We start from the raw sequence: 27,836 nt of genomic DNA, 5'->3' as shown, positions 1-27,836 counted from the left end.
CTTTGTGCTTAATCTGCTGGCATCCTGCTCTTAATGTTTACGTGGTCGGGACGTCCAAATAATAAAAACAAGCGCAATAAAAAGTATAGATAATAATAAGAAGTACCGTGCCAAAAATGCATCTGGAAAATCTCAATTCTGTCATCGGGGAGGCAGTTTTTACTAATCCCTTTGAAAGGATGAAGACCAGGCTCAGAGTTTATGTAGTGGACAGGATCTGAGGGTAGGAAATGGGACCATGGAGCCAGCAGCCCGGCTGGTTTATGTAGTGCTACTCTTACTGTCTGAAATAGGAATATATTTGTTGGGATACCTTTATTTTTAACATGACTTAAGGTGCAGAAGCTTTAGTACCCCTCCTAAAGTTATGATTTTTACTTATTATGGAGAACAAAATACTCTGTTTTGTTTCTAAATTTTTAATAGTTCACCTGAAACATTTATGTTATTTTTATGATTGTTTGCTTATAACAAAAGAAGAAAAACATTTTTCAATATTGAGTTCTTTCTGTAGGACAGTTGTAAAGAACTCAAAAACTTTAGGTAATCCAAATTCAGAAATGAAGGACACTAATTTAGTGATAGTCCAAAAGCTATTTAAGACTTCTATAAGTAAGCTCCAGTAGGGTGAATTTCTGATAGAATTGTTTTTGAAGGCTATTTCTTTATTTAAGAATGTATCTATTGAAATTTTTGAGGCACATGGTACCTTCACAAAAGTCTGTTATTATTCTGCCTGAGTAAGAGAGGAAATGAACACATTTTTGATGTACTTTGGAACTCTGTGGATTGTTCAGATACTAAGCATTGTGAAATAGGGCATAAAATGAGTGGTAGCAAGTTAGTTCCCTGAAATGTTTGTCTCTCTTAGCTTTTTTTTTTTTTTTTTTTGCAATTGACTAGCAATTTCCTTTTTCTTAATGCTTATCCCTCTATTATCGGAAATAAAACTCTGCTTAAATTCATGTTTTCTCCAAATAACTAGATTGAGGCAAACTCAAATCTCCATAAAGGGGGTTAAGGAGGAGGTGCCATTAAATCCCTCTACTCTTACTCAGCTTTAATGTGGATTTGTGAATTATAGGGAATTAATTACAGGTCGGTTGGGTTTATATTACTCAGTTCACATTCCACTGCCGTAGGGCTCTTCTCTTGTGAATGATCTTTCTCTTCTGAATAGTTCCACTTACTGGCAGGTTTCTCAACGTCTAGACCTCAGATCACTTACATCAACATAACCTGAAGTTCTTGGTAAAAATACAGACTCCTGGAATCTGATTTCCAACAAGCTCTGCAGGAAGTTTTCTTACACAGTAGCATTGGAGAACCACTGGCATTGTGGTTGCTTCTCACTGAGTGGCCCCAGACCATGTCCTGAAGAGGATGGCATGTTTTTAAAGTGACAGAATAACTTTCATACCTTGGACATCTAATAAAACACCATGACCTTCAGATATGTAAGGCACCTGTAATAATACATCTCAGAAGGGCAGAGATCACTGTACCTCCTAAAGTAGTGCCTGGAGGAACTCTATGAAATATTTGGGTGAATTACGTCACAGTGAGGCCACACCTTTAAACTTTTACTTGTAAAGTTCATCTTATCATTTCATAGTCACTTTATAAACTGGTCATAAGTACCACACCCCAGTCATTTCTGTAAGTTTGGTTGGCTCTGAAAGGAGAGAACCTTTCCCAAGCATAACTCAAGATGATAAGCTGAAAAGAAGGCTCCTAGCAAAATGTTTGCTTAGACTCAAAATGTAAATTTAAGTCACAGCATAATGGTAAATTATTTGGTATCAGTACATCAAAATGCCATTTTATAGCCTATGATAAGTCCAACATAATGCAATAAAAAATTGTTTTTTCCCAAAATAAAGAAAATTAGTAATTTTCCAATTTTATTTTTCATACTCCTAATATATGACCTTCACTCCTTTCTGTCAGAGCCCAGCATAGGCCCCATAAATAACAGCTTCTGCTGTGTAGTTGAGGGTATGGATAGTTAAGAGTGCAACCTCTAGAGGATATTGGGTTTGACCATACATATTCTGACTTTACCAGCTCAGCTGGTAAAGAATCTGCGTGCAATGCAGGAGACTCCAGTTGGGTTCCTGGGTGAGGAAGATCCCACTCCAATGTTCTTGGGCTTCCCTGGTGGCTCAGATGGTAAAGAATCTGCCTGCAATTCAGGAGACCTGGGTTTGATCCGTGGGTCGGGAAGATCCCCTGGAGGAGGGCATGGAGACCCACTCCAGTCTTCTTGCCTAGAGAATCCCCATGGACAGAGGAGCCTGAAGGGCGACAGTCCATGGGGTTGTGAAGAGTCAAACATGACTGAGCGGCCAAGCACCACACAGCACGGTCTGTGACTTTGATCTAGTCACCTAACCTCAGTCGGAGAAGGCAATGGCACCCCACTCCAGTACTCTTGCCTGGAAAATCCCATGGATGGAGGAGCCTGGTAGGCTGCAGTCCATGGTCGCTAAGAGTCGGATACGACTGAGCAACTTCCCTTTCACTTTTCACTTTCATGCACTGGAGAAGGAAATGGCAACCCACTCCAGTGTTCTTGCCTGGAGAATCCCAGGGACGGGGGAGCCTGGTGGGCTGCCGTCTATGGGGTCGCACAGAGTCGGACACAACTGAAGCGACTTAGCAGCAGTAGCAGCAACCTCTCAGTGCCTCAGTTTTCTCAGCTGAAAATGGGAATTGTTGTAGTAAAATGTAATACTTCTAGGACTTCCGTGGTGGTCCAGTGGTTAAGAATCTACCTGTCAGTGCAGTGGACATGGGTTCGATCCCTGGTCCGGGAAGATTCCACATGCCACGCATGGCACAGCTAAGCCCAGTGTGACGCAGCGGCTACCCCACATGCCCTAGAGCCTGTGCTCCGAAAGAAGAGAAGCCTGGCAAAATGAGAAGCCCACGCACCACAACTCTAGTTGTGCAGTGCTGTGCTGTGCTTTAACCCTAACCCTTTACCATCGAAGCCACCAGGGACGCCCTGGTTGCGCCCCCTGACGCAACTAAAGAAAGCAGCATGGAAGACCCAGCACGGCCAAAATTTTAAAAATTAAATTCAAATACAGTAGTTTAAAAAATTTAATACTTCTAAGTTCTCACTTAAGTTCTTGAGACACATTCATTTAATATATGTTAGTTATGATGATAAAATATTGAGATATATAAAAATGTATGAAACTCTAGTCTGTTCAGTTTTTGTACTAATGTACTTTATTGTAGTAAGTAGAATCCATTGCTTAAAAAGAAGTCTCTTGCTAATTTCCTGGCACTGAATATGTGTAATTTTAAAATTACAGTAATAACTAAACATTAAAAGTAACTAATAAAACATCAGGTTCTATGCAGATTTTTTTCTAAATAAAGATAAGCCTGTCATCCCTCTCAGCTTAATAGTACTATTTCAGAAAGAATCTGTTAATCAGTTAGATGATCCCTTGTATTTTAAAATTGCATGTTTGTGGTAGAACAATTGAAATACAGGAAAGTAAAGAGTAAAAAACCATAAAATACTTGGAGGTCCACTACCTGAATACATTTCTATCCAAACTGTTTTTTCTCTATGCTGTTTGTCAGTATATATAACTTAGGGTAGCAAATATGGGATCCTGGTATACATTTGGTTGTTTCCTAACCTGTGCTTCTTAGCATCTCATTATGAATCTTTTCTTCTCTATGTAGTCAGTTGTAATGTTGACTGAATAATGTTCCATTTTGCAGATCTATGATTTATTTATTTATTTGGCTGTGTCGGGTCTTCCTTGTTAATACAGCCTCCGTTGCCCAAGGCATGTGGGATCTTGGTTCCCTGACCAGGGATTGAACCCACATCCTCTGAATTGGAAGGTGGATTTTTTACCTCTGGACCACCAGGGAAAGTCCCCAGCTGATTTGTTTTTATTAAATATTATTTTTCTCCCACTGCTATTATCATTATCTCTGCAATAACTGTCCTCTATGCATCTCTATATATCTTTGAGATTTTTTTTTCCTTTAGGATAAATTTCTAGAGGTGTGATTGTAAGATCAAAGTACATATTATGGTTTAAGGGTTTTTGATACATCCTTTCAGTTAGTCATTTAGAAAGGTTGTAGCAGTCTACACTCAGCATGTTGTATAAGAGTGCCATGTCCCTCCCCCTTCCTTTTTTTTGAGGACTGACTTAATAAGTGACCAACCTAGGGAATTGTTTTATCTTTAGAAAGAAGAATGGGTTGTTATTGTGACCATGTTGGTGATGTGATCTGGAAGCTGGATATTCATACACCTGTAAGAATAACACCTAACGCTTATCAAGTCCGTTTACAGCATTTTATAAGCATAAACTCACTTAATATTTACAAATTCTCGTTTTTTAGATGAATGTGACTTGAAAACCAAAATACCCTCTGTTAAGTCACAGGAGCCAGCAAGTGACTGCAGAATAGTTACTCTAGAGCCCAAACTCCACAGCGCTGGACTGCCTCTTGTCTGCAAATGTTGTACGGGTGTTGGGGGACTTTTTGCATTCCTGATTTCTGTTTGAGACTAACCTAGCAGTTTCCTGGCATGTATTCATTTATAAAGTAGCTGGCACACAGATTCAAAGCCCTCTCAGTAAGGGGTTAGTCTCAAAACTTAGCTCACAAATAAGCCTCCTATCCTGTCTAGCATTCACCTCTGAAAGCAGTATGCTACCCTTTATTCTGTAGTAGTTTTCCTAACACCCCCCATATGAAAAACAGGATCAGAGTCACAGAGGAGACTAGCACAGTTGGAAAAGGCAGTTTACTTGATGTGGACCTGCCTTGGAAACACAAGACAAGTGGGCTTAGGGACAGAAGTGAGCTTAGGGATGCAGCCGGGAGCCTGTACAAACATTTCCACATCAGCCTTGTTGGAGAATTGAAGTGTCTGGTGGAAGTTCAGTTCAGGAATGCAAGGCCTTACTGTAGAGATGTCACCCATCCACTGGGAGATTGTTGTTTTTTTTTTAAACCCTTCTAAAGTGTGATGGTAGAAGATCATTGATGTTTTCTTGCTAATGACTAGGCTGCTAACACGGAGAAGGCAATGGCACCCCACTCCAGTACTCTTGCCTGGAAAATCACATGGATGGAGGAGCCTGATAGGCTGTAGTCCCTGGGATCGCTAGGAGTCGGACACGACTGAGCGACTTCACTTTCACTTTTCACTTTCATGCATTGGAGAAGGAAATGGCAACCCACTCCAGTGTTCTTGCCTGGAGAATCCCAGGGACAGGGGAGCCCGGTGGGCTGCTGTCTATGGGGTCGCACAGAGTCGGACACGACTGAAGCGACTTAGCAGCAGCAGGCTGCTAACAAAGTGAATTTCCACTAAGTTCATCTGTTTGATACGTTGGCCACCTGACATGAAGAACTGACTCACTGGAAAAGACCCTGATGCTGGGAAAGATTGAAGGCGGGAGGAGAAGGGGACAACAGAGGATGAGATGGTTGGATGGCATCACAGGTTCAATGGACATGAGTTTGAGTAAACTCCGGGAGTGGGTGATGGACAGGGAAACCTGGTTTGCTGCAGTCCATGGGGTCGCAAAGAGTCTGACACGACTAAGTGACTGAACTGAATCTGTTTGAATTCGCCATCGCTCTCTTCACCTTTTTTTCTAGTAGGATTAATGATTGGCAGCTTACCTTGCCAGCTTATCTCCCAGAGAGAGGGTTGGTGAAATCATTTTGGCTTCAGCTCTCTGGCCTGAGTTTGTGCTATTGAGCGAGGCAGGACCGCCCCAGTTCAGTGGTAGGCTGGTTACCAAAACCCTTCTCAGTGCTGTGTGGGCCAGGGCTCCACCCGGCCGGGTGGGAGTGGTCCTGAGGCCCCTTCAGTCCTTATCCAGTGGTGGAGCCAGGAGCTGAACCGAGGGATGTGATAGTTTCAGACTCACCTGAATTTGAATGTGAAAATTACAAGGTCACAGCAGTTGGTCAGAATTTTTTTTTTTTATTCTTGGTTAAAATTAAACATCCTCTCCTTCATGCAGGAGGGCCAGCTTTGGCTTCTCTGTGGCTTGGGGAGCATTTTGACTGGTTTCTCTCTCAGGGATGGTTGTGTTCATCCCTGCATTGTGCCTGCAAGTCCCTCTGGTGACTGGTGTATACAACTGCAGGAAATGGGCAAAGACAACTGGCTTTTCTGCCATGTTTTCACCGGCCTGGTTAAGGAGAACACTGGCTCTTATGATAAAAGCTAGGGGACAAGATGCCATTGGAGCCATTTATTGTGCTTGTGTAGAGGCCTGCTCACCTCTCTCTGAGGCAGATTTTCTGACCTGCTTTATTCTAACAAGGGTGAAAGTAAAAGCATTAATTGCTCAGTTGTGCCTGACTTTTTTCGATCCCATGGACTACAGCCCGCCAGGCTCCTCTGTCCATGGGATTCTCCAGGCAAGAATATTGGAGTAGGTTGCGAGTCCCGCTCCAGGGGATCTTCCTGACCCAGAGATTGAACCCACATCTCCCGCATTGCAGGCACATTCTTTACCACTGAGCCACCAGGGAAACCCTGTAACAAGGGTAATATATTATAAGCCATTGAATAAACACACACATGTACCCATTCCTGTGCATTATCTATAACAAGAGTATTTGTTGTGCATCCACTGTTTTATAAAAATCAATTCATTTCTCCTGTAAAGATAATAGATTTTAGAAGCAAGTAGCCTTTCAGTTTCTGGAATCATTTGAAAGTCAACTGCTCCATTCTTACAGAATTAGAGTATTCCATTTTGATCACTGACATATAAAAGCTGTAAAGCTAGTAAAAAGTTGACCAAACAATTAGTGGTATATTCCTGGTATGTATACCAGGCTTCAGTGATTAAAATTCCCTCCTCCTCTCTTCTTCACTTACAAAAAAGTATTGTTAAACAAAGCCAGTCAATAACAATAAGTGTGTTATAGGTAGTACTGCTTATTTTCAGATACCTTGAGATATAGTTAATAAAATTGCTGTTTGGGTATTCTGAAGAATCCTCCCGTCAGCGCGGGATACACGTGTTCGGTCTCTGATCTGGGAAGACCCACCGGCCATGGAGCACCGGAGCCTGTGTGCAACAGTTCTGTGTCTGTGCTGCAGCCGCGGCCGCTGAGGCCTCCACGCGCTGGAGCCTGTGCTCCGCAGCAGGAGGGCAGCCCCTGCTCTTTGCAGCTACAGAAGGGCCCTCTCAGCCACGAAGACCAAGCATGGCTGAAAATAGATACATAAATCAAATTATGAACAAATGTAAGCGGTCTCAAAACAGAAAAAAAGAAATGAAAAAAGAAAGATGATCAGAGGAACTGAGGAGGAGAACTTGGTAGGGCGGTTGAGTAGGGGTGGGTTCCACAAGAGAGGAAGGCTTGGCCTCACAACCGGGAGCAGGGTCCAGGGCATGGTGGACACTCAGCAGCCATGTGCTGGCCCCAGGGCAGGTGAGCCCTGGGACAAAGCAGACAGGCTCTGGCTTGGATTTTCCTCAGAGTCAGAGGAGGCAGGATGCTGATGTCAGTTTTAAGCAGGGGAGACCCTTTTGTTTGACTAGATCCCTCTGGATGTTATGTGGGAGTGGCCTGGACGAAACTGAGAGGGAGATGTTGAACTAACAGACCCCCCCACCCCACCCCTTGCTGTCGGTTACCTGAAAGTTGTACTTTTTCTTCACCGTGAAGGTAGTGTGATTTACTCTTTGATGGGGTGAGATGAATGGCGATTTGTATAAACTTTTTGAAGTTCTCTGAGGACGAGAACCCCGTAAAATCACTATTCTTATGGATCGATTAACATCGTGTAAAATAAAGATCGGGAATTTAACTTTTTAACCATTAACTTAATTGAGGTTATGGCTGCAGATTTCTGGTAGGAGAGATTTTTCTGCTTGCATTTTTTGGTGAAAGAAACTTAATGTATGGAAATGAATCCTTAGAATAGGGTTTTATGAATTGAGTGTCTATAGAAGCTATGCACTTGAAGGGAGATCCAGTTTGTTAAGTGCTAATATTGTCTGTCCAATCTGGTGTTTTAATTAGTATCAAAGGAAGGGAAATACTGCGGTAATTGTAACCTTATGTTACTCCCTTAGTTCAATTAGTTTTAAACCATAGTCATTATCTGTTATCTTTAGTTGTTGTGATCTCATTACAACAACTGAAGTGATGAAGTGATATTGCAGTTGTGATTTGGGAGATTAAAAAAATAACACGTTTTTTCTTATTACCAAAACGATACATGTTTATTGAAGACAGCTTTGGAAAATACAGGTAAGGGTGTAAAAAAGCATACTCCAAATCTCCCTGACCAGAAATGATGCCTGTCCATACGCTGGGAAGGGTCAGCTTTGCTCAGATCGCCTAGAAGCATAGGTGCATTTGGTCTGGGTGACTCGCAGGCCTGTTTGGGACTCTGGGACCTGGAGATGGGACAGCGCAGAGTTGGTCAGCCCACACATTCCCGGCCCGTTGTGTCTTGGTGCTTCCACGCCTTCTAGGTCTTTAAGAGAAGTTGAAAATTTAGAAATACAGATTTTATGTGAAATCTCCCAATTTTTATGTGAGACACAACTACTAATAACCCACTGGGATTCAGGCAGAGCAGACCTGACGGCTGCATTCAGTCTTTGTTGCCTTGCCAGCTTATAACCTCAGCTACGTATAGTTGTGTAGCCTGTTTCTCTCTCAGTATCAGTTCACTTCAGTCGTTCAGTTCTGTCCCACTCTTTGCGACCCCACGGACTGCAGCACGCCAGGCCTCCCTGTCCATCACCAACTCCTGGAGCTCGCTCAAACTCATGTCCATTGAGTTGGTGATGCCATCCAACCATCTCATCCTCTGCCATCCCCTTCTCCTCCCACCTTCAGTCTTTCCCTGCATCAGTGTCTTTTCACATGAGTCAGTTCTTTGCATCGGGTGGCCAAAGTATTGGAGTTTCAGCTTCAACATCAGTCCTTCCAGTGAATATTCAGGACTGATTTCCTTTAGGATGGACTGGTTGGATCTCCTTGCAGTCCAAGGGACTCTCATGAATCTTCTCCAACACCACAGTTCAAAAGCTCAGTTCTTCAGCACTCAGCCTTCTTTATAGCCCAACTCTTACATCCATACATGACTGCTGGAAAAACCATAGCTTTGACTAGATGGACCTTTGTTGGCAAAGTAATGTCTCTGCTTTTTAACATGCTGTCTAGGTTGGTCATAGCTTTTCTTCCAAGGAGTAAGCGTCTTTTAATTTCATGGCTGCAGTCACCATCTGTAGTGATTTTGGAGCCCAAGAAAATAAAGTCTGTCACTATTTCCCTTGTTTCCCCATCTATTTGCCATGAAGTGATGGGACTGGATGCCATGATCTTCGTTTTTTGAATGTTAAGTTTTAAGCCCACTTTTTCACTCTCCTCTTTCACTTTCATCAAGAGGCTCTTTAGTTACTCTTTGCTTTCTGCCATAAGTGTGGTGTCATCTGCATATCTGAGGTTATTGATATTTCTCCCAGCAATCTCTATTCCAACTCTCTCAGTATATTGGAGTATACTCCCAAGCCTTAAGGGTATGCTGCCTTGGCAGTGTGTACTGATCTCCTGTTTCCTTACTAGCATTGGGTAAAGCCTTCTCAAAAAAAAAAGAAAATCCTAGCCAGTTTTGTTTGTTTTAATTTGCATTCTTTTTGGTACAGTTACTGAGTTGCTGGGCTTCCCTGCGGCTTCCAGTGGCTCAGTGGTAAAGAATCTGCCCACAATGCAGGAGACTCAAGTTCAGTCCCTGGGTCAGGAAGCTCCCCTGCAGGAGGAAATGGCCACACACTTCAGTATTCTTGCCTGGGAAATCCTATGGACAGAGGAAGCCTGGTGGGCTACAGTACATGGGGTCGCAGAGTCAGACATGACTTAGCGACTGCAAAGCAAAAATGAGTTGAACACTGATTAAACGTTTATTGACCTTACTCAGATTTACTTGGTAACTCACCACCTTGCTAGAACTCTTGAGTTCCAGTAGTATTTTGGTCATTTATTTAGTGTGTCTCAACTTTTGTAATATTATATAATATTTGCACCCCATTAGTCCTAGTAAATAGTACTCATGGCAGGTGTCATCCCCCGAACCTGAGGGCCTTGGTACCTGGAGCACATCTGTAACCCGTGTTAAAGAGCTACGGTTGAGAAGCTCTGGGTTTGGTCAGTGGGACTGTTTGAGCACGTGCTCTGTATCTGGCAGTGCTGTGGCTGTCCAGCCTTGAACCGTGACAGCGGTCTCAGCTCTCTAAGACCTCATGATTTTTTTTTTTTAATTTCTCTTGCGTTTATCATATTGACTGTCATATTTATAAAAGATAATTCTTATTTCCAGAATTTATAATTTTTTGGCTTTTATTTCTTGTTGACATGAACCTTCTCCCGCCGCCCCCCTCCCCCCCAAAAAAAACAAACCAGTGGTGGATGCTAGTCAGCCTCTAATTTCTTAAATTCCATTAATTCTCTTGAGTTCTATTAAACTCTGCTACAAAAAGTCGCAAGTGGACTTTGGTGAGCAGTTCCTTTCCTGTGATGATGAAAAAACCAGGGTACAGTGCTAGGACTGTGTAGTGGGAACTTCTGGAGTGTCTAACTCGACATAGATCCCTTAACTGTCCTCAAATCTAGACATCCACTCCCCTGCATACTTCTTCCTCCCCACAGAATACACAGAGGATTTAATCAGGTTTAGTTCGGTCCTGACCCAAGCTAGTCCAATCAGTGTCCTTTTCTTGGAAATTGACTTTGGGCCCAAGTGAGGGTTCGACCTCACTGCATTCACAGGGCCCAGCGTAAAAACTTGGGAGTTCTAGGCTGTTGTGTTCTGCTGTTGTGTCTGGGGACAGAGAAAGGTAATTTATGGATGGAGAGATTAAATTAAGTATATAGAAGCAGGAAGAGAGAATACCACCTGAGATTACTTTAAACCTCCTCCTCCAGTCCTTTCTGGGGCTGGGTGTTTTCATGTTCTGTGAAGTTCTGTGAAGTCCTGTATTCTTAAGATTAACAGCTCTCCCCCCACCCCACCTGCTATATACCTTTTAGCTGAAGCCAGCTGAGGTTGGGTTGTTTAAACCTTCTCTTCATTTTCAGCCCTGTATTCTTTCTATAATCCTACCTTATCTCTTGTATTTCTTGACTATCATCTGAGGACGTTGTGAATTTATTATTATTTTCTCCATATAACAGCAACATCAAAAATTAAGGATATACTAGTATATATAAAGGGGAAGGCGATGGCACCCCACTCCAGTGCTCTTGCCTGGAAAATCCCATGGACGGAGGAGCCTGGTGGGCTGCAGTCCATTGGGTTGCGAAGAGTCGGACATGACTGAGCAACTTCCCTTTCACTTTTCACTTTCATGCGTTGGAGAAGGAAATGGCAACCCACTCCAATGTTCTTGCCTGGAGAATCCCAGGGACGGGGGAGCCTGGTGGGTTGCCATCTGTGGGGTCGAGTAGAGTTGGACATGACTGAAGCGACTTAGCAGTAGTATATATAAAATAGAGAATCAACAAGGACCTACTGTATAGCACAGGGAACTCTACTCAGTATTCTGGAATAACCTATATGGGAAAATAATCTGAAGAAGATTGAGTATATGTTTATGTATAACCGAATCACTTTACTGTACACTTGACACTTAGCACAGTATTGTAAATCAGCTATATTCCAATATAAAATAAAAATTAAATTAAAAAATTAAGGATAGCAAGAGAAGCAGAAGTGCACAAATTTAAGCTAATTCACACAATTACGATTTTATTAGAAAGTCCATTTTGCACATGTGGTGACCTTTCTTAAGTCAGTTCAGATCTCTTGTGAAGAAAAACAAAAAGGAAGAGATTTTGAATTTATTTCAAAATGTCCTAGAATTTTGGTGGAGTAATTTCCCTTCATATACATATAACATTTTGACCTCATGAAAGAAATGATACTGCATCTGTTTAAGCATGTACTCTTCCAGAAACTGAAAGAAGACTCTTAACTTTACTATCTAAATATCAAGAAATTGAATCACAGTGTAATTTACCTGGTGGGTGGTAGTATTAGTCCCTCAGTTGTGTCTGATTCTTTGCAATCCCGTGGACTGTAGCCTGCCAGGCTCCTTTGTCCATGGCATTCTCCAGGCAACAATACTGGAGTGGGTAGCCATTCCCTTCTCCCTTCTCTTCCTGATCCAGCGATTGAACCCAGGTCTCCTGCATTACAGGCAGACTCTTAATGTCTGAGCTACCACTTCCCTGGTGGCTCAGATCGTAAAGAATTTACCTGGGGCTAGGCTTATTGTCAAATTAGCTTTTTGTTTCAGTCGTGTCGTAAGTACTCAGTGCTAAGTTTAAGTAGTCTGCTATAATGAAGAAGTTGGATGGGGATGGGGGAAAAAAAGGAATGATAGAGACTTCCCTGGTGTTCCAGTGGCCTAAGACTCCACGTTCCCAATACAGAGGTTCTGGGTTTGATCCCTTGTCAGGGAACTAGAACCCACATGCCGCAGCTAAGACCCAGTACAGCCAAATAAATAAGTAAAATATATATAAGAAAGAATGGTAGGAAGAGTAAGAAAGAATTGTAGTAGAAGAAAGAAAACTCAGTGCTGTAATTCTCCTTATTCATAATTGTATTGTCTGAATTTTTTCATTTGCAAGTGGAAGAAGCCCAAACTGCCTTCAGTAAAAAAGGGAAATGTATTGACCCCCTGATGCTGGGACCAATGGAGGGCCGGAAGAGGAGAAGGGGACGACAGGGAATGAGATGATTAGATGGCCTCATCGACTCAATGGACATGAGTTTGAGCAAACTCCAGGAAATACTGAAGGACAGGGAAGCCTGGCAAGCTGCAGTCCATGGGGTTGCAGAGAATCAGACACAACTTAGCGACTGAACAACAACTATTACTGAGTTACATATCTGTCTGTTAGGTCCAAGGGTTCTGATTGTCCTGGCATGATCCCATGCCTCAACCAGTCACCATGGCCAAGGGAATGCAAGACACTCATTGGCTGTCCTGGGTTTTGGGTCCACCTTTTGTACCAGTTGTAAAGTAAAGTAGCTAGTAAAGTCAGTAGCTAGACCCCTGGAATTAGCAGGAGAGAAAGTGGATCAACTACAAGAAGAAAGAACGCTGGGCAGGCTAAATGCATACCCAACACACTCATCATATGCAGCGATCAGACAGAAAGGGGCTGATGGTGACTTTCTTTTTTTTCCCTTTTGAATGGTGTGCTGCTAAGTTACTTCAGTCTTGTCTGACTCTTTGTAACACTATAGACTGTAGCCCACCAGGCACCTCTGTTTACGGGATTCTCTAGACAAGAATACCGGAGTGGGTTGCCAGGCTCTCCTCCAGGGGAACTTCCCCCTTGAATGATAGTCTTTAGTAAAACTATAATACAAAAACATCAAAGCAACCCAATGTGTGCATGAACTTTCTTCTCAATAAAGTTTACTTTTTAAATTTAAATGCTCACTCTGCTGCCCAAGAATTTGTATTGTTCATTCATTTTAAAATGAAATATATTTTACTACTGTCCTGTGATTGCTCTAGATAGAATGAAGTTTGTGCTGCTTATCTATAATATAGCTAGATCACTTTTGGTTTAGAACTGTGGGCATTATTTTATCAGTTTGACTACTACTATAATGACAGATTTTTTTTCATGCCCGAAGGTAGGTTACATTCTCTTGGCTCATATCTGGAGGCATTCTAACTTATGATTTGTCTGGAACTGCCGGGGAAACATGTATACTAGGAAAAAGCTGGAGCTGGAAAGGGATGTTATTTCTTTCTTTTTTTTTTAGGAATGAACCCTTTTATTATTTTTTTGTTCTTTTTTTAAAATATAATTTTATTTATTTTAATTGGAGGCTAATTACTTTACAATATTGTATTGGTTTTGCCATACATCAACATGAATCTGCCACGGGTGTACATGTGTTCCCCATCCTGAACCCCCCTCCCACCTCCCTCCCCATACCATCCCTCTGGGTCATCCCTGTGCACCAGCCCTGAGCATCCTGTATCATGCATCGAACCTGGACTGGCAATTCGTTTCACATATGATATTATACATGTTTCAGTGCCATTCTCCCAAATCATCCCACCCTTGCCCTCTCCCACAGAGTCCATAAGACTGTTCTATACATCTGTGTTTCTTTTGCTGTCTCGCATACAGGGTTATCGTTACCATCTTTCTAAATTCCATATATATGCGTTAGTATACTGTATTGGTGTTTTTCTTTCTGGCTTACTTCACTCTGTATAATAGGCTCCAGTTTCATCCACCTCATTAGAACTGATTCAAATGTATTTTTAACGGCTGAGTAATACTCCATTGTGTATATGCACCACAGCTTTCTTATCCATTCATCTGCTGATGGACATCTAGGTTGCTTCCATGTCCTGGCTATTATAAACAGTGCTGTGATGAACATTGGGGTACACGTGTCTCTTTCCCTTCTGGTTTCCTCAGTGTGTATGCCCAGCAGTGGGATTGCTGGGTCATAAGGCAGTTCTATTTCCAGTTTTTTAAGAAATCTCCACACTCTTCTCCATAGTGGCTGTACTAGTTTGCATTCCCACCAACAGTGTAAGAGGGTTCCCTTTTCTCCACACCCTCTCCAGCATTTATAGCTTGTAGACTTTTGGACAGCAGCCATTCTGACTGGCGTGAAATGGTACCTCATTGTGGTTTTGATTTGCATTTCTCTGATAATGAGTGATGTTGAGCATCTTTTCATGTATTTGTTAGCCATCTGTATGTCTTCTTTGGAGAAATGTCTGTTTAGTTCTTTGGCCCATTTTTTGATTGGGTCGTTTATTTTTCTGGAATTGAGCTGCAGGAGTTGCTTGTATATTTTTGAGATTAATTCTTTGTAGGGGTATTATTTCTTAATGTGTCTGCTTTTTTAGGTTAGACTCCAAGGAAAATAGCAACTTGACCTTTTTCAGAAGGGCACAGGCCTATTTTTGAGAATTGTTTTGTTTTGTCCTATGAGACTGATAACAGTAGGTGGTAAGAGCTTATGGTACCTTGAGAACAGTTGCACTTGTTTTTTAAATTATATATCTGCAGTGTAATTTATTTCCCACATTCTGATTACAACAATTCCACTCAAAAACTGGTTCCTGGACCTTCTTCCTTTAATCTCATATTGTCAGTTTCCTCCTCGTCTCATTTCCTACCCCCTACAGCTGGGACCTCAGGGTGGGTCACCCCAGCTAGTTCCTTGCCCTATTGTCCTTCTGTCACTTCTGATCCACCGACCTCCTTCGCTTGACCAGCTCAACTCTCTGGGTTCTGTTTCCTGTATTTGTGATATTAAAAATCAGGCATGTAAAGCAATTATCCTTCAATAAAAAATAAATTAATTTTAAAAACCTTAAAAAAAAATCAGCCAAAGAAGACCATACAAACTTGCAGACTTTGTCTTTACCCATTTAGCTGTATTCTTCCTCAGGTTGTATTCTGCTAAGAATTCTTTTTTTCCTCTTCACTCTCAATATTCTATATATATTTAAATTATGTTTTACTATTTTTTATTGGAATAGAGTTGTTTGCGATGTTGTATTCGTTTCACACTGTTGCCATACAACAATGTGAATCAGCTGTATGTATACAGGTACATATACAGGTACGAACCGAGCTGAGCTCCCTATGTTATACAGCAGCTTCCCACTAGCTATCTATTTTACACACGTGCGTGTTAGTCACTTAGTCATATCTGACTCTTTGCAGGCTCCTCTGTCCATGGAATTCTCCAGGCAAGAATCCTGAAGGCGGTTGTCATTCTCTTCTCCAGGGGGTCTTCCCGACCCAGGGGTTGAACCCAGGTCTCCTGTATTGCAGGCAGAGTCTTTACCATCTGCGTCCCCAGGGAAGCCCCCTGCCCCCACCCCCGCAGTGTGTTCATCAATTCCAGTCTCCTAGCTTGTCCTGCCCTCCCCTTCCCACCCCACGTTCACAAGTCCATTCCCCCGCATCTGCGTCTCTGTTCCTCCCCTGCAAATAGGTTTCTTCCTCACCTTTCTTTCCTTTCTGCATAGACGCTGTTCCAGATCTGCCCTTTTCCTCAGGCCTCCCCAGCCCTCCCCGGATGTCTCAGAAGCTTCACTCTCAGGAGCGGCTCTTCCTCCTGTCCGGTCCAGGTGCCCGCTTCCCAGGCAGATCTTGTAAATTTATCTGATCCACGCTTTGCCTTTTGAGATGAGAGTGAAGGAAGAGGCAGATGTCGCCTTCCCTTCCCTGGGTTCTGGATGCTGTCCTCCCCGGTTTCCTCGGAGACTCTGGCTCGTGCTTGTGCTCGGAAGGCCCCTCATTAGTGCTGCAACCCCGTCGTGTGTGACCGCTGTGTGCAGATGCTATGGTAGGAGCTAGGGGACAGCGGCGACAGGTTGCTGTCCTCACTCTTTAATTAGGACAGACGTACATACCCCCTGTCCCCACAGTTGCAGAAAGAAATGATTCCTCACCGTTTGAAATGCTGTGACGAAAGTGTCCAAGAGGACCTAACGTTGTCCTACAGTCTAGGGAAGATGTGACATTTACTTGGCATCTGAAGGATGTCTAGGAAGTCATCAGGGAAGGAAAGAAGTTGTTGGGCTGAGGGGCCAGCTCGTGACAGGGCCTGTGGCATAAAGGGGCACAGCGTGTTTGAGTAGAAGGCCACTGTGGTTGCAGTGGGAATACTGGAGAGGGCGGCGAGCTCAGGCCGTGCAGGGCCTTGCAGGCGTGTACGGAAGGGCCATCTGGGAGCCGCAATCTGAATCTTGCTTGTTCTCTGCCGCCGGGGCCTCCATGGCCCCCTGCCCTCTGCTCCCTCCTTCCCGGCCGCTCAGCTTTGGCCCCTCAGCGCTGCCTGTCGCATCTCTCGTCTCTGCCTTCTGTGCCGGGTGTCTCCTGATCCTGGCTGCGTGTTACAGTCTTGCAGCCTGCCTCTGCCTCCTGTATCTCGTTTCCATGCACCATCTTCTGTCAGTCTGTTTCTCGATCTTTCCACGACCTTCAACATGTTCTGTAGGAACATTTTTCTGCCTCGCCTTTCTCCATCTTACGCTCTGTGTGTTCTCTTCTCTTACATCTAGGACTTCTTAGTCCTTAACGTTATTGTTCCCAAGGCTGTTTTCTCTACCCTTTTTGATCCTACCCTGACCTCTAGGTGAAGAGGAACTAAAGAGCCTCTTGATGAAAGTGAAAGACGAGAGTGAAAAAGTTGGTTTAAAGCTCAACATTCAGAAAACGAAGATCATAGCACCTGGTCCAATCACTTCATGGCAAATAGATGGGGAAACAATGGAAACAGTGACAGATTTTATTTTCTTGGGCTCCAAAATCACTACAGATGGTGACTGCAGCCATGAAATTAAAAGATGCTCCTTGGAAGAAAAGCTATGACTAACCTAGACAGCATATTAAAAACCAGAGACATTACTTTGCCAACAAAGGTCCGTCTAGTCAAAGCTATGGTTTTTCCAGGAGTCATGTATGGATGTGAGAGTTGGACCATAAAGAAAGCTGAGCACCAAAGAATTGATGTTTTTGAACTGTGGAGTTGGAGAAGACTCTTGAGAGTCCCCTTGGACTGCAAGGAGATCCAGTCAGTCCATCCTAAAGGAAATCAGTCCTGAATATTCATTGGAAGGACTGATGCTGAAGTTGAAACTCCACTACTTTGGCTACTTGATGTGAAGAGCTGACTCATTTGAAAAGATCCTGATGCTGGGAAAGATTGAAGGAGGAAGGAGAAGGGGATGGCAGAGGATGAGATGGTTGGATGGCATCACCGACTCAATGGACATGAGTTTGAGCAAGCTCTGGGAGTTGGTGATGGACAGGGAGGCCTGGTGTGCTGCAGTCCATGTGGTCACAAAGAGTTGGACACAACTGAGCAACTGAACTGAACTGAACTGTTCTCTAGGATGGTCATATGACCACTGTCGGTTCTGGCTGCCAGGATTAAGTCCCATTATCTTTGCATGTTCATACCTGGAGCTCTGACCTTTCTTCTAAGGTCTAACCCTTTGAGTTCCGCCTGTGATCTTTGGGTGCTTCCAACACAGTCGGTCCAACTCAGAGCTCACCACCGCCTTTCTTCTGACAACCTTTTTCTCTGCCTGTATTTCCCATTCTGGTGAATGATGCTGTTATCTGCCCTTTTGTTCATTCTTTAGCAATTGTTTATTGAGTACCTGCCGTATATCAACAACCATGCCCTGGTATAATAAAAAAAAAGAAAATGATAGTTTTTGTTCCTGGTTCCAGAGCTCCTAAAACCTTTGGACTTCCCTGAGTTGATAGGAATGCCTTCTGTTATTCAAACTGAACACCTTCCTTGGAGGTCCAGTGGTTAAGACTTGACCTTCCAATGCAGTGGAGGAGGGCGCAGGTTCGATCCAGGGTAGGGGAGCCAAGATCCCACATGCCTCACTGCCAAAACACCAAAACATAACACAGAAGCTATGGTGTAACAAATTCAATGAAGACTTTTTAAAAAATGGCCCATGTGGAAAAAAAAAATCTTAAAAAGAAACTTTTTGGACCTTAACCTGAATTTGTGTTAATGAAGTGTCTTTCAGCTCACCACTACCACCACCACCTCCGAGGAAGAGGAAGGGACAAACTGGAAACTGAGTTCTCTCTCATGGCCAGTTGTTTAGTCATTCATGCTTGTGTGATGGAATCCCATCCAAGACTCTTAGAATAATAAGGTTCAGGGAGCTTCTGGTTTGGAGAACACTGAGCTGGGAACGTGGACCCCTGTGTTCTATGGAGGAGGAGAGGCTGTGGAGTCTCTGCACCTCGCTTCCCCCACACTCTGCTCTCTTAACCGAAGTGGTTGTTCCTGAGTTACATCCTTTATAATGAAACTGTAATCACCAGTATGACGATTTCTTCAGTTGTGTGAGTTGTGAATTACTGAACCTGGGGAAACAGGGCTGGGTGTGGTTGTGGGACCCTGTGAACTTGTAGCTTGCCTGGCAGAAGTGCTGGTAGCTTGGGGACCCTTGAGACTTGGGCATCTGAGGTGGAACTGAGCCCTTAATCTGTGGGAAGTGTTACTTGCTCAGTTGTGTCCCACTCTTTGTGACCCCATGGACCACAGCCCGCCAGCTTCTTTGTCCATGGGATTCTCCAGGCAAGAATACTGGAGTCGATTGCCATTCCCTTCTCCAGGGCATCTTCACAACCCATGGATCAAACCTGGGTCTCCCATATTGCAGGCGGATTCTTTACCATCTGAGCCTCCAGGGTATCTGTGGGGTCTACCTAAATTGAATTGTATGAAACCCAGTTGGTGTTCGAGATGTGTCATTAGAACACATATCTGGATTACAATGTCTGTAGATATCTATACAGTTGTCCTTCAGTATCTGCAGGGTGATGGAATTGGTTTCAGGGCCCTGCACTGATACCAGAATTCCTGGATAGTCAAGTCTTTCATATAAAATGGCATAGTGTTTGCATATAACCTATGCTATGCTATGCTAAGTCACTTCAGTCGTGTCCGACTCTGTGAGACCCCATAGACGGCAGCCCACCAGGCTTCCCCATCCCTGGGATTCTCCAGGCAAGAACACTGGAGTGGGTTGCCATTTCCTTCTCCAATGCATGAAAGTGAAAAGTGAAAGTGAAGTCGCTCAGTCGTGTCCGACTCTTAGCGACCCCATGGACTGCAGCCCACCAGGGTCCTCCGTCCATAGCATTTTCCAGGCAAGAGTACTGGAGTGGGGTGCCATTGCCTTCGCTGAGCAAATAGGCATACATGCGTGTAATACAGTATAAATGCTACACAAATAATTGTTGATGCTCAGCAAATTTGAATTTTGCTTTTTGGAATTTTCTGGAAATTTTCCATCTAAGGGTGGTTGAATCCGTAGCTGAGGGTCCCATGGATGCGGAGGGTTGACTGTATTTGGCATAGACTTAGTACCTATCCCTAAGCCAGACGGGTGGATAGTGAGTTACAATCCAGCCATGCAGGCAGCAGCCAAGTCTCTCCACTTCTGAAGTTGCTAGATTTTGTTGATTCTGCCTTAACAATATCTTTTGAATTTACTCTTTTCTCTTGTATTTCTGCTGTTGTCTTAGCCCTGGCAGTTAGCGTTCTTCACTGTGCTGCTTTGCTCTTACCGCCTGCCGCTTCCTGACTGGTCTGGCTTCTCTTATCCACTGGGTCTCGCCTGCACGAGGCTGCCAGAGAAGTGTGTTGTGGTACAAGTGCTGCTTCACGATGAAATCTTGCCCTGGGGTTTCATCTCTTACAGGGATGGGTTTCAAACTTGTGCTGTAGTATAGTGGGATGTATACTTTTATATACTCTGATGCTGGCAAAGATTGAGGGCACGAGAAAGAGGCGACAGAGGATGAGATGGTTGCATGGCATCACTGACTCAATGGACATGAGTTTGAGTAAACTCTTGGAGATAGTGAAGGACAGGGAAGCCTGGCATGCTGCAGTTCATGGGGTCCCGAAGAGTCGGACATGACTTAGCGACTGAACAACAAATACTCTTGTATACTCTTAAAAGTTACTGAAGACCCCAAGGAACTTTTCTTTACATGAGTTTTATCCCTCTTTGTCAGGTTAGTGATTAAAACTGAGAATGTTAAAAGTACTAATTTATTTACTGAAAATATCTGTCATAAATCCATTGTACACTTAACGTAAAAAATCTCTTTAATGTTTCACTTAATAGAAGACAGCTGGCTTCTCATATCTGCTCAGTAGTGGAATATTGTGAAATGTTGTTTTGATTGAAGTAGTTGACAAAAGTCTGGTCTTAACATAGATAACACAGTTGGAGAAAGCAGGAGTCTTTTAATATCACTTCCAGAAAACTGTGGTTATTCTTTGATACTATACCAAAATTTAGCAATAGTGGTTTTTTAAGGGTTAGTGGTTGTGTGGAATCTGAAGTTATGTTAGTAAACTTCATATTTTGTTACAATAAAATCTGTTCATCTATCTTGCAATTTGAATGGATATTTTCCTCCTTTGTGATTTTGTACCATCATGTGTTGGTCATTTGGAAAATACTGCTTTACTGAGTAATATGGATATTCCAAATGTTTCATTAACCAATATAACGAAAACCCATTTGTTAACTTTCAGTCAGTTCAGATCAGTCGATCAGTCATGTCCGACTCTTTGCGACCCCATGAATCGCAGCGTGCCAGGCCTCCCTGTCCATCACCAACTCCCGGAGTTCACTGAGACCCATGTCCATCGAGTCAGTGATGCCATCCAGCCATCTCATCCTCTGTCGTCCCCTTCTCCTCCTGCCCCCAATCCCTCCCAGCATCAGAGTCTTTTCCAATGAGTCAACTCTTCGCTTGAGGTGGCCAAAGTACTGGAGTTTCAGCTTTAGCATCATTCTTTCCAAAGAAATCCCAGGGCTGATCTCCTTCAGAATGGACTGGTTAGATCTCCTTGCAGTCCAAGGGACTCTCAAGAGTCTTCTCCAACACCACAGTTCAAAAGCATCAATTCTTCGGTGCTCAGCTTTCTTCACAGTCCAACTCTCACATCCATACATGACCACTGGAAAAACCACAACCTTGACTAGACGGAGCTTTGTTGGCAAAGTAATGTCTGTGCTTTTCAATATGCTGTCTAGGTTGGTCATAACTTTTCTTCCAAGGAGTAAGCGTCTTTTGATTTCATGACTGCAGTCACCATCTGCAGTGATTTTGGAGCCCCCAAAAATAAAGTCTGACACTGTTTCCACTGTTTCCCCATCTATTTCCCATGAAGTGATGGGACCTGATGCCATGATCTTCGTTTTCTGAATGTTGAGCTTTAAGCCAACTTTTTCACTCTTCTCTTTCACCTTCATCAAGAAGCTTTTGAGTTCCTCTTCACTTTCTGCCATAAGGGTGGTGTCATTTGCATATCTGAGGTTATTGATATTTCTCCTGGCAATCTTGATTCCAGCTTGTGCTTCTTCCAGCCCAGCGTTTCTCATGATGTACTCTGCATAGAAGTTAGATAAGCAGGGTGACAATATACAGCCTTGACGAACTCCTTTTCCTATTTGGAACCAGTCTGTTGTTCCATGTCCAGTTCTAACTGTTGCTTCCTGACCTGCATACAAATTTCTCAAGAGGCAGATCAGGTGGTGTGGTATTCCCATGTCTTTCAGAATTTTCCAGTTTATTGTGATCCACATAGTCACAGGCTTTGGCATAGTCAATAAAGCAGAAATACTGCCCATCTTATTAGAAAATTCTCTAAATTTGGGGAAAGCTCACAATGGCAGATACTTGTTTTCCAAGTTTTAAATGTTTATGCAAAGCTTAACTTTTATCTACAGCATCAAATACTGCCAGTCATTTTTCTTGAAGCAGCAGGCCCACTTCATTTTGAGAACACACGATCACAGGACGTGCTCAGTCTTGTCTGACTCTTGCGACCCTGTGGACTGTAGCCCTCCAGGCTCCTCTATCCATAGAATTTCCCAGGCAAGAATACTGGTGGGTTGCCATTTCCTTCTCCAGGTGATCTTCCCAACCCAGGGATCCAACCAGTATCTCCTGCATTGGCAGGAGGATTCTTTACCACTGAGTCATCTGTAGAGCTCTCGTTTTTGAGAAACTGTCTGCCAAGTACTCAAGTGTGAATAACCGTAGTTTTTCTGTTGTCATTCTGCTAAGTAAACATTGTGATCCATGAAAAACAGCGGCTAGTTCACCTTGTAACTCATTTGCATAAGTGTGTTTCTTGGTGCGCCATAGAAGCGCTTCATGGGCATTCCCTGGCGATCCAAGGGTAAGGACTCTGCTTTCACTGCCAAGGGCAGTGGTTCGGTCCTTAAGTAGTCGGGAAGCTTAACATTCCACAAGTTACAGAAATAAAAGAAATGCTTTATGACGCCTCCCCTTTATTCAGACTGGTATTAAACACATGTACTCGAGGATCAACGTTTAATATAATGTTTTTAATAACTCATCAGGGATATTCTGACTTGAAATTGTCTTTAAATTTTTTTGAAAATTAGTTTATTTAAATGTGAGTGCGTCATTATCAGAGAAATGCAAATCAAAACCACTATGAGGTACCATTTCATGCCAGTTAGAATGGCTGCGATCTAAACGTCTACAAGCAATAAATGCTGGAGAGGGTGTGGAGAAAAGGGAACCCTCTAACACTGTTGGTGGGAATGCAAACTAGTACAGCCACTATGGAGAACAGTGTGGAGATTCCTTAAAAATCTGGAAATAGAACTGCCTTATGATCCAGCAATCCCACTGCTGGGCATACACACTGAGGAAACCAGAAGGGAAAGAGACACGTGTACCCCAATGTTCATCGCAGCACTGTTTATAATAGCCAGGACATGGAAGCAACCTAGATGTCCATCAGCAGATGAATGGATAAGAAAGCTGTGGTACATATACACAATGGAGTATTACTCAGCCGTTAAAAAGAATACATTTGAATCAGTTCTAATGAGGTGGATGAAACTGGAGCCTATTATACAGAGTGAAGTAAGCCAGAAGGAAAAACATCAATACAGTATACTAACGCATATATATGGGATTTAGAAAGATGCTAACAATAACCCTGTGTACGAGACAGCAAAAGAGACACTGATGTATAGAACAGTCTTATGGACTCTGTTGCAGAGGGAGAGGGTGGGAAGATTTGGGAGAATGGCATTGAAACATGTATAATATCATGTATGAAACGAGTCGCCAGTCCAGGTTCGATGCTCGATACTGGATGCCTGGGGCTAGTGCACTGGGAGGACCCAGAGGGATGGTATGGGGAGGGAGGAGGGAGGAGGGTTCAGGATGGGGAACACATGTATACCTGTGGCGGATTCATTTTGATATTTGGCAAAACTAATACAATATTGTAAAGTTTAAAAATAAAATTAAATTAAAAAAAAATAAATGTGAGTGCGTGGGGGTAAAGAATACAGTGACCGGTAGTTCAGTTCGGTGCCTCTGTTGAGGTGGCTGTCGTCAGTATCAGTGCACGTAAATACGGTGAAAAGGGAAAGTGATGTCTGAGTGCTATGATGATCTCGACCTGAATCCCTCACAGGGGCTTGGGAACTCCAGGGACTCCCCAGACCACACCAATTGCTACCTCACAGGATGAAGTCTGAACCTTTATGCATGGTCTAAAGAGCGCTCTGTGCTCTGTCCCTGCTGATTTTCCTGATTTTTCCTTTTCTCCAGCTGTACCTCACCTTCCCTGACTCCGGCCACCTGCATCTCACAAAGTGGTCCTTTTGTCACAGGCACTTGCCTTGACACTCCATTTCCCCCAACCCAGAATGTTCCTTTGCTTCTGCCTCCCTCACTCTGGGTGATATCCTTCTGGGCTTGCTGGGTCTCCCTGAAGTAGAAGGTCCTACCCCAGCTATTAGTCATCTTCCTTCTGATTCCCACCCCACTTCCCAGCTTTTGACTATCTCCATCTATTTCCTAGATCCCTCGATTTACAATTTTTTTTAAGACTTTTTTTTCATGTAGGCTATTTTTAAAATTTATCTTGGGCTGTGCTGAGTTGCTGCGCGTAGGCTTTCTCTAGTTGCTGCGGTCGGGGTTACTCTCTAGCTGTGGTGCGTTGACTTCTCGTTGCGGTAGCTTCTCTTGTGGAGCACATGCTCTAGAGCACAGGCTCAGTAGCTGTGGCCCCGGGGCTGCCAGCAGCATGTGGGATCCTCCTGGATCAGAAATCGAACCCGTGTGCCCTGCATTCTTTACCACTGACCCACCAGGGATGCCTTGGATTTACAGTTCTTCACAATGCCATCATAACAAGAAAACATCCCTCTTGTGATTTAAGCTTTGTTCAGATACTTGCTGTTTTGCATGTTGAACCTTCCTAGCCCTAATTCAGAGAAATATTTGAGTAACCAGGTGATGAGCTATTTCTTTAGTGTCTTCGGCTCTATCAGAAATGGTATAGACTGGCCTGCCTGAAGAATAATCTGATTTCCTTTAATAACTACACAAATGATCAGCATTTTCCTCATTATTAAATGGTAAGATCTTTTGCCATCATCTAGATTTGGGGTTCGGAGAAGGCAATGGCACCCCATTCCAGTACTCTTGCCTGGAAAATCCCATGGACAGAGGAGCCTGGTAGGCTGCAGTCCATGGGGTTGCAAAGAGTCGGACATGACTGCGCAACTTCACTTTCATGCATTGGAGAAGGAAATGGCAGCCCACTCCAGTGTTCTTGCCTGGAGAATCCCAGGGACGGGGGAGCCTGGTGGGCTGCCGTCTATGGGGTCGCACAGAGTCAGACACGACTGAAGCGACTTAGCAGCAGCAGCAGCAGATTTGGGGTTATATACAGCTAAGTTCAGGAGGAGAAGGGGATGACAGAGGATGAGATGGTTGGATGGCATCACCAACTCAGTTGATACGAATTTGAGCAAGCTCAGGGAAATGGTGAAGGACAGGGAAGCCTGGCGTGCTGCGGTCCTTGGGAACACAACTTAGCGACTGAACTGAACTAACTGAACCACAGCTAAGTTCATCAGATAAGTGATCTTTAGATAAGTTATCTGAGTTGTGCTTAGCTTATGTAAAGTATGTCAGTATGCTTTGGAAGACTTCTGGTGATCTGACCCAGACCCATCCCCACCCCATCCCCCATGCACACACCCATTAACTCACTGCCGCCCCTCCCATGCATGCATGTGCGTGCACACACACACACACACAAAGGAATGTTTACTGAGCACCTGTTCTTGCTCTGGGATTTTGCTAGGCACTTTCACATATCCCATCTAAAATCTGTTTCCCACCATACTGTGAAAAAGTGAAGTGAAGTGCAAGTCACTTGGTCGTGTCCTACTCTTTGCAACCGCATGGACTATACAGTCCATGGAATTCTTCAGGCCAGAATACTGGAGTGGGTAGCCTTTCCATTCTCCAGGGGATCTTCCCAACCCAGGGATCAAACCTAGGTCTCCTGCATTGCAGGTGGATTCTTTACCAGCTGAGCCACAGGGGAAGCCCTTCAGTGAGATGAGTGGTAAATAGATGGTAAATACCTATGTTGCAGATGAGAAAACAGAACCTCACATTTACTACCCTTTGTAGTCATGAAAATATTTACAAATGGCGTATTGGGTAGCTGAACTTAAAAAATTCTTGAGTTACCACAGACATAAATAGGAGAGTAACATTATGACATGAACCATTTATCAGATAGGCACACTTCAGGGCTTTAGTCCAGCTTTTAATTCTAGAGGAAACAGGAATTGTTCGTGATGGATTATTTTAGATATGCCATAAAGTTCCTTCAAATTCTGAGGTCCCATAACTCCAGGCAGTTGCAGCAATGCTGGAAGTATCAGTCAGTGATGCCTGTAATTATTGCTCAAAAAATGAAATCTGTTAACTCTGGCATTGTGTTCATATTGATTTTATTATGAAACATATTACCTTTTAGATTTCAAGTTTGAGATTCAGTTTACAAACCCATTTACTGCTATATAATTATACTGCAAATTATGGGTTTGAGTTAGATGGACCTTTCAGCCCTGGCTTTGTAGTAACTGAAACCTCTGATAATCGCAGTCAAGATGCTGGCCACATGCTCTTAGAAATAGTCTGTTGGCACATTTATCCTATGAATAGGCTTTGTTGGATTAAAAAATCTTAGAAAAGATCTAAATTGGAATGATAAAATGACATTCACCCCTCTGGCTTTCGGCTTCTTTCTTTGTGACATTCCCTAAACTCAGTTAAAGAATTCTGGAGCCAAGATTTGTGCAGGCAGTGGAGGTTAGAACTTGAAAGTGACAGATCAAAAATGTAGCTACTAGCAGCTTCTAAAAAAGTCTTCAGTTAGGCATCCAGGCAAGGCGTGTTATTTCATGGTTGAGAGGCAGTATAGCAAAGGGATTAAGAGCACAAATTCTGAAGGCAGCCTGCCCCAGCTACTGATTGTGTGACCATAAGCCAGCTATTTAACTTTTCTGTACCTATTTCCTCATTTATAAAATGAGGTAGGTCACGGTTCTTACCTTGTGGGGTTGCTGTGAGGGTGTTAAAGTACTTGGGATGGTGTCTCACTAAAAAGTGCTTTTTGAAAAATGACTATTATTTTATCATCATCTGTGACCCAATCCTGGACTCCCATTTTAAGACGTAAATGGAGGCATTATATAGTATTATCGACAATTGGTTCTGCGACCTCTTGTAACTTCTTAGTTGCTCTTTCACCATCTGGAAAGTTGGCATTTGTCTTAAGCCTGGTAGAGAGGAAAGGACCTCTTAAGCCCGGTAGGTTTAAAGTGCTTTCATCTACTGACAAAAAAAATAAGAACTCTTAAAATCCTAAAAGAAAAAGAAATATCCCAATTTAAAAAATGGGCAAGAGATGTGCCTAGGCATTTCTGCAAAGATGCCGAACAAGCACATGAGGAAATGTTCAGTGTGTTTAGAGGAAATGGGAATCTAAAGCATGAGATGCCGCTTCACTCTCGTTAGAATGGCTGTTACAAAGCAACAGTAACAGAAAACAGACCTTTGTCAAGGATGCAAAAAACTTGGAATTGCTAGTAGGCATGTAAAATTGTGCTACTGCTCTTCCTCGGTGAGCGAAATACACAGTCACATGGCCCAGCAATTCCATTCCAGGGTATGAAGAGAACCAAAGAACTGAAAACAGGTGTTTACACTAAAACGTACCTGAAATTTTTATAACAGCACTATTAACAGCAGTCAAAAGGTGGAAATACTCACGTCCATCAACTTTTGTCTGTCAGTGGACAAACACAGTGTGGTGTATTCTTATAATGAATATTATTCAGCTATAAGGCAGAGTGAATGGTGCC

General features: G+C 43.2%; 1 protein-coding gene across 7 annotated transcripts in view; it reads left to right on the top strand.

The window, feature by feature from the left end:
* ITSN1 (intersectin 1) overlaps positions 1 to 27,836 on the top strand; it is a 253,901-nt gene that overhangs the window by 1,348 nt on the left and 224,717 nt on the right. The window lies entirely within an intron of this gene.

This window comes from Bos taurus, chromosome 1 (genome assembly GCF_002263795.3).
Source record: "Bos taurus isolate L1 Dominette 01449 registration number 42190680 breed Hereford chromosome 1, ARS-UCD2.0, whole genome shotgun sequence".
Classification (NCBI taxonomy): domain Eukaryota; kingdom Metazoa; phylum Chordata; class Mammalia; order Artiodactyla; family Bovidae; genus Bos; species Bos taurus.
This window is presented reverse-complemented; position numbering and strand designations above follow the sequence as displayed.